Source organism: Protopterus annectens, chromosome 12.part0, assembly GCF_019279795.1.
Source record: "Protopterus annectens isolate FY-2018-M chromosome 12.part0, PAN1.0, whole genome shotgun sequence".
NCBI classification, from domain to species: domain Eukaryota; kingdom Metazoa; phylum Chordata; order Ceratodontiformes; family Protopteridae; genus Protopterus; species Protopterus annectens.
In genome coordinates, this window is record NC_056746.1 from 349,141,219 (window position 1) to 349,149,031 (window position 7,813).

General features: G+C 47.1%; 1 protein-coding gene across 4 annotated transcripts in view; it reads left to right on the forward strand.

Annotated features, from left to right (window-relative positions):
- The window catches only part of LOC122816558 (katanin interacting protein), a 3,576,055-nt gene that overhangs the window by 3,139,067 nt on the left and 429,175 nt on the right, over nucleotides 1-7,813 (forward strand). The window lies entirely within an intron of this gene.

Below are 7,813 nucleotides of genomic sequence, written 5' to 3' on the forward strand. Positions count from 1 at the left end.
CAAATGAAGTATCTACTCAGATGGAACGTTATGGTGAGTACATAACTTCTATTTCTAACTTGTCTAGGGTACACCATAAATGAAAAGAAATCACACCTGGTACCCTCTCAAAAAATTACATTCCTGGGTGCAAGCTTGAATACAACTGCCCAGATGGCTTATCTTACGCCAGAAAAGCAAATTCAGTTGGTGACTTACTTCAAGCAGGTGGCCACAAAAACCCTGCTATCTGCAAGACAAATTCTGCAAGCCTTGGGGTTCATGGCCTCCTGCAGTCTTCTAATTCCGTATGCAAGACTGCATATGAGGAAACTTCAGTGGTACTTAAAAAGTTTATGGAGTCAACATTGTTGCAATCTGAAAACAATGATTCCTATCATTCCTTGCCTGCAACTAGAGTTCCTATGGTGGGCAGATGCCTGCCACCAAAACAAGGGACTGCCATTCACTCCACCCCCTGCCGCTCAAACCCTAACTACAGACGCATCAGACTATGCTTGGGGGGCTCATCTGGCAGGGAAGTGCATTCAGAGCAAATGGAGCCCAAATCAAATGCACCTTCATATCAATCAGAAAGAGATGTTAGCTGTACAGAATGCACTGACAGCCTTCAAGGACTACCTTCATCCAGAACAATTAATGATAAAGACAGACAACACCACAGTTATGTGGTACATAAACAAGCATGGGGGTACACATTCCTACCCCCTATGCAGACTAGCTATGGCATTGTGGAACACGGCCTTGACCTACCGAATACAACTACAAGCTCAGTTCCTCCCAGGAAAGCTGAATACTCTGGCAGACGAACTAAGCAGAAATCTCATGGACCCACACGAATGGAAACTGGAACCACAGATTTTCAACATGTTGACATGCAAATGGGGGAGTCCAGAAATAGATCTTTTTGCCTCACCCCAGAACTATCAGTTGGACAAATTCTGCACAAGAACTCATCACAAAAATGCTTGGAAAGTAGATGCTCTATCATTCAGCTGGAAAAACCTATCAGTCTATGCTTTTCCCCCTCTGCCTCTGCTCTCCAAAGTTCTACTAAAAGTCACAGGACAAACCAAAAATGATTCTGATTGCTCCAGACTGGCCTTGCCATCACTGGTACCCACTCCTGCACAATGTGTCACACCTTTCACCATGCTTACTTACTTACTGTCTCAGCAGAACAACCAAATTCTGCACACACAGCTTCAAACTTTGAATCTTGCAGAGTGGCTAATCACCTAAATTCACCCTTAGCATCCCTCAGCAAAGCTGTGATGGATGTCATTTTGGAGGTGAGAAGGCCTAGTACTAGAAAATCTTATGCTGACAAATGGAATAGATTCTGTGCCTTGAACCAATCAAAAGGAATAAGCACAGCAGTGCCCAGTATTCCTCAGATTTTACAATACTTAACTGAGATGCTTCACAAGGGCCTGTCCTTTTTTTCCATAAAAATCCATGCCTCTGCCATTTCAGTTCATTACAACCCAGAACCTCCCCTCTTCTCTCATCTTCTGCTAAAGCAGTATCTCAGAGGGGCCAAAAACTTAAGACCACCCAGGAGAGCTCCAACCCCCTACCTGGGACCTCAATTTTGTATTGGAAAAACTCACTCTCCCTCCTTTCGAGCTAACTGCTACTGCAGACTTATAATTTCTCTCCTGGAAAACAGCTTTCCTTTTAGCAGTCACTTCAGCTAGAAGGATTTCAGAATTACAGGCTCTTATGGCAGTGGAGCCTTTCATTATTTTTCATGCGGACAAGGTGTCTCTCAGGACCAATACATCCTTCATGCCTAAGGTGTATCCAGTGTGGCTCTTAATCAGACCATTCATTTGCCAACTTTCTTTCCTAATCCGCAGAACAAGGGGGAGCAAATTCTGCATTCATTGGATGTACACAAACAACTTAGATTTTATTTAAACAGGACAAAAACTCTAAGAAAATCTGAACAACTACTGGTGGCATTTGCTGCAGGGGCAGAGGGAAAGGCTATTTCAAAGCAGACTATTTCCAAATGGATAAGCCATTGTATTTGTTTCTGCTATATGCACCATGGTAAAGCTATCCCTCAGGGGGATCAGATCTCACTCCACCAGGGCTGCATCTACTTCTACAGCCATTCTCAGAGGTGTTCCTACCAGAGACATTCTAGAAGCTGCTACCTTGAGCTCAGTTCATACGTTCACCAAGCATTACCACTTACCTTTCTTCTCTAAATCCAGGGCTGGCTTTGCCACTGCTGTCCTGCAGGGCCTTATTGCTGGTCCTAATGCTGTATAAATCCATCCTCCCAACCATAGCTTTGGGAATCTACCCAATTGTAATGACTGCAACAGTGAAACACGAAGAACATAGTACAGTTGTGTACACTTACCATAAATGTAGATGATGTGAGAGTGTTCAATCTCGCCTTTGTTCTTACACATGGGTTCGGAGCCGATCCTCGGCTCCGTGCCGGCCGACTGCAAGCTCTGCATCGAGAAGAAGCTCGAGGACATCTAATACCCACAATCCCCCTCTGCCTTTACCTCAGATCTAGTTTGCCGCTGCTGCATACGCATCGTTGGAGACTAGCTCGAGGCTGTACAGATAAGATTTTTATCTATTCTGTTTAAATTTCAGAGTATTTTATCTAGTTACTTAAAGTATAAGAGTAGGTGTGTGAGTCATTAGGAATTCTCGATAATTAGAATAGTTAACTTAGTTAACTTTCGAGTTTAGAGTTTTTCGGGGCCTACCCCTTCTTGGACTAGATACTTGTTATAGTCTTGCCTTTAGGCAGTTCACGGATTTGACAATTTTGACTAAAAGCTTGTTTTAGTTAGTATCAAACAGACTCTTATTACCGGATTTGACACTTTTACTGGATTGACTTTTTACTGGACTGGACTGTCTTTTCATTTCTCAATATGTCTGAAAAGATGAAATCTGGCTTTAAACGTTGTCAGTGTGGCCAAAAAATGTCGGTCACAGACAACCACAGTTCCTGTGTCTACTGTCTTGGCCCTCTCCACTTACAAGAGGACTGCTCTATTTGTCACTCTTTTAGTGGGAGGGTCATGACAGATAGGCGCAGGAAACTGATGGATAGAGGATTGCTGAAACCCTCTTTCCAGGAGGCTCTGGATGCTTCAGACCAGGCATCCAAGTCTTCGAAGTCGAAGGCGCCGGAGCCAAAGTCATTGGCTCCGAGCTCTTCGATCTAGTTAGATCACCGGTTCCACAGACTTCGGGCCGAGTGTTCAACTGTTGGCAGTTCGAGCCTCGAGTCTTGGAACCGTGACGGAGCTCCTCCACCGACTCTGCTGAGGTCGGCGCCGTCTTCGATCCTTCGACTCGTTCTTCTAGAGCCCTTTCCGACACCGGCGTGGACCGTGTGGTGCAGAAACTTATGGAGCATACGGCCCTGTCCAAGCTTATTTCGGTCTCCTCTCAGTTGATGTCGAGACTTGAAGGCCTGCCACTATCCCCATCTGTTCCTCCTCCGAGACCTGTTCAGTCTTGGAGCCGGAAGAAACTGACCTGATGATTGTGGAGCCCTCGGTGCCAGAACCGTCTTTTCTCGGTCGGCACCGTTTACCTCGACTCCATCCGATCCGGCACGGAGTCTCGGGCCGAAGATCTGTCCTTGGTTCGGGACCGAGTCGGACCGATGTTTCGGTTCGACTCTCCCTCGGGCCTCGCACGGATCGATTCGGTTCCGTCCTCGGGTCGGTGCCTCGCTCCTGTTTCGGGATTCTTCCCATTTCTTCGAACCGGGAGATACCTCGACTCGGGACCCGGGGCCTTCGACCTCATGAGGAAGGTGTTGTCTACTCAGACAACCACATCAGCAGGTACAGCTTCTCCTCCCCGCAAAGGACCGTTATCCTCCTCTGCACCCACGGCCACGTCAAGCGCCGGGCACCAGTGTCTCAGCCACCCCTGAGGGTGCCCCTCTTCTCGGAGGCTTCTTCGGATGCTCCCACGAAGAAGTTCCTAGGAAAAGACTGTGTAAGAGGAGACACTTGGATTCTCCACAAGAATCCTTGACATCTGATACTGACTTAGATGAGTCAGAAGGGTCCCCTAAGTCACCTTCAGAGGATGTCTCTTTTGCTGACATCTTGGAGATCCTTAAACAGAGAGGTGACTGGCAAGCCCTCCCCCCTTCTGAGGATGAGTCAGTTTTGCTGAAGGCATTTGGTGCCCGCCTTCCTCCTCCTGGGTCACTCCGCCCTTTGATGAGTTAATGGAATTAATTGCTCGAAGGGCGTGGGAGACTCCTGACATGGTGGAACCTGTCCCTAGGAAGCCAAATAAGTACATCACGGCACCACAGGACAAAGCTTACCTTACCAAAGGAGTTCCGGTAGACGCCATGGTGGTGGCAGCGGCCACGAAAAAGGAGATGTCGGAGTCTTCCTCATCTGTCCATCCGCCTAACAAAGATTCTAGGACCATGGACAGATACGGGAAGCGCATTTTCAGTTCAGCGGCTTTCTATGCGTTCCATGAACTATTTCACCCATTTTACACGTTTACAGAGGATCTAGTCAAAGAGTTGGGAGATACCCTCCAGGGTGCTACAGATGCCGCTGTCTCAGAGAAAGTTACAGCGCATCTCAACACCCTTACGTCCATTGTGAACTCGTCCATGAGGCTGATATCCTATGCAGCCGAAGGATCGAGTAGGGCAGCGGCTTCAGCGATTGCTCTTCGTAGGCAATCCTGGATGCGCTTATGTTCGTTTGCGGAAGCCTTCAAGTCTTCCTTTACTAACGCCCCATTTGATGGAGCCACACTTTTTGGCCCTAAAGTAAAGGAGACCCTTACCCGGTGTGAACAGGAGGGAAAGACTCTGTCTGCTGTCGGAGTCCGTTTCTCCACCCCTTCCAGACCGTACCCCAAAGGGCAACGTGGTGGGAAAATGTGGTTTCGAAAACCCCAAGGGTCTTTTCCAAACACACAGGGTGATGCCCCCTCTAGAGGCAGAGGGGGGGGCAGAGGTGGAAGACGCCGCCCTGGCGGCAGAGGGGGTCCGCAAAACCAAGGTGACAGGGATAACCTCCTGGCAAACCTTTTCAGCACTCCTGAGAGGAGGCCCGACTGTCCTGCTCTGGAGGCAGTCGGGTCTAGCTTTATACCCTCAGGCCTGGCAAAACCTTTCTTCAGACAATTGGGTAAAAGCATTGTTACCAGAGGTTACAAAATCCGTTTCTATCCACCCCATTCCAAAGAGAAAACTCCCAGATGTACCACCCCATCTGCGAGACCCAGCAGCTACAGAAATTTCAAAGCTGCTAGAAAAAAGAGTCATCCAACCAGTCCCAGCGGACCAAATAGGATTCGAACTTACTCAAGGTTCTTTTAGTTCCAAAGAAAACAGGGACTGGAGGCCAATTCTGGACCTAAGTCATCTCAACACCTTTGTCAAGAAGGAAAAGTTCCGAATGGTCACGCTTCAATCGATCCTTCCATTCTTACGGAAGGACGACTGGATGTGCTCAATAGATCTGAAGGACGATACTACCACATCAAAATGGCCAGGGCGTCCAGAGATCACTTGCGCTTCGGCTGGGAGCCAGTCACTATCAGTTTCGAGCCCTGCCCTTTGGTCTGACCACAGCCCCAGGGTCTTCACCAAATGCATGGCAGTGGTAGCGTCTCATCTGAGGCCTAGGATTCCAGGTGTTTCCGTATCTGGACGACTGGCTCCTGTCTGCCACCACCAGGCGTCAACTGATACATGCCAGGGATTACTCCTACAACTTTGTACACACCTTGGCATTTCAGTAAATTTCGAGAAATCTTTGCTACAGCCATCACAGCATATCTTATTCATAGGAGCGAATTAGATACGCGTCAGTTAGTTCTAAAACTTCCGACAGAAAGAATAGTAGCACTTCAATTCAACATTTCCCTTCTGCTATCGTCCAGAAAATCCCCAGCAAAATTGTTCTGAAAGTTCTGGGTCTCATGGCAGCTTCTCTCATAGCAATACCATTGGGAAGACTGCACATGAGAGTGCTACAATGGCTTCTATTTGCACAATGGTCATTCCAACAACTTCCACTGACTCACGAAATATTGATAACGAAAACATGCAAATCACACCTAAGGTGGTGGTTACAGACTTGCAACCTATCCGGGAAGACCATTTGTGCTACCCACACCGTCAGCAACGATAACCACGGACGCTTCCCTGATAGGGTGGGGGGGCATCTTTCAGGGACAGACAGTCCAAGGCGAATGGACCAATCTGGAGTACAATCTGCATCAATGTTCTGGAGTTGAGGGCAGTGTTTTTGGCGTTGCAACACTTTGCTCCCCTTCTTCCTCCAGGGACCATTGCAGTTCAGACAGACAACATGTCAGTAGTCTGGTACATAAACAAGCAAGGGGGAACCAGGTCTTACCAACTATGCAGAGAGGCCATGAGAATTTGGCAATGGGCAGAGTTCACCGGTCGCTTTCTGATCGCAACGCACATCCCGGGGTCATCCAACGTCATAGCCGACAGGCTGAGCAGGGCAATACTATTGCCTCACGAGTGGTCCTCAAACAGTCAGTTGCGGAAAGGATTTTTCGCAAATGGGGCCAGCCTACCTGCGATCTGTTTGCGTCTCCAATGAACGCCAAATGCAGGAGCTACTTTGCCCTATTACCCCCTCCAGGGGAAGTCCCCAGGGACGCGCTGGTGCACGATTGGCCCCTGGGTCTCCTATATGCTTTTCCTCCATTTCCTGATTGCAATGTTTCTACAGAAAACAAACAACCTTCAGAGGACTATAATTCTCATTGCTCCGTTCTGGCCTCGTCAAATTTGGTTTCCCTTTCTATTGCATCACCGCATTCGGGACCTTGGATGCTGGACCCAGAGCCAGATCTACTGACTCATTCGTCAGGAGTTCCTCACCCATCTCTGGAATCTCTCCATCTAGCAGCTTGGCTGCTCCGCTTCCTTTTAGCCAGGTCAATTCCCTTACATCGGGTTCAGGATATTTTGGTAGCTTCTCATAAAGTTTCCACTACAAAGACTTACACCAGTAAATGGAAAGCGTTTTGTCTTCTGGGCGGAGTCACATCAGTTGGACCCTGTTACAGCTCCATTAAACAAGGTTTTAGAATTCCTGACTGAATTATTTCATGAAGGAGCTTCCCCGGCTACTTTAAGAGTACAGTTAGCTGCCATTTCTAACTATCATATAGAAGAATGTGGTGCCTATTATGGCTCACAGACTTTGTAAAGCCTTTTAAAAGGTTCCTTTCATATCAGACCACCAGTCAGAAGTCCGACGTCACCGTGGAATTTAAATTTGTTGCTTTCTAAATTAATGTTGCCACCCTTTGAACCAGCTTCAAGTTGCATGTTGAAATTTTTATCATGGAAAACATTATTTCTAGTGGCCATTACATCTGCTAGACGAGTGTCTGAGCTTCAGGCCCTTTCGGTCAAACATCCTTATTTAATATTTCATTCTGACAGAGTATCCCTACGCACTAATCCATCCTTTCTTCCCAAAGTTTGTTCCTCTAGTAATATCAATCAGTCCATTGAATTACCCACCTTCTTTAAAAACCACTCTAATAAATTGGAGTATATGTTGCACAAACTAGACGTCCATAGACAACTCAGATTTTATTTGGATAGAACAAAAGATCACAGGAAATCTGATCAGCTATTTGTAGCTTTTGCTGACAGCAGAAAGGGTCTTGCAGTTACAAAACGAACTCTTTCTAAATGGCTAACTGACTGTATCACATATGTTTATGAAGCCTCTGACCAAACTTTATCTGCAAAACCCAGAGGACATTCTACCAGGTCAGT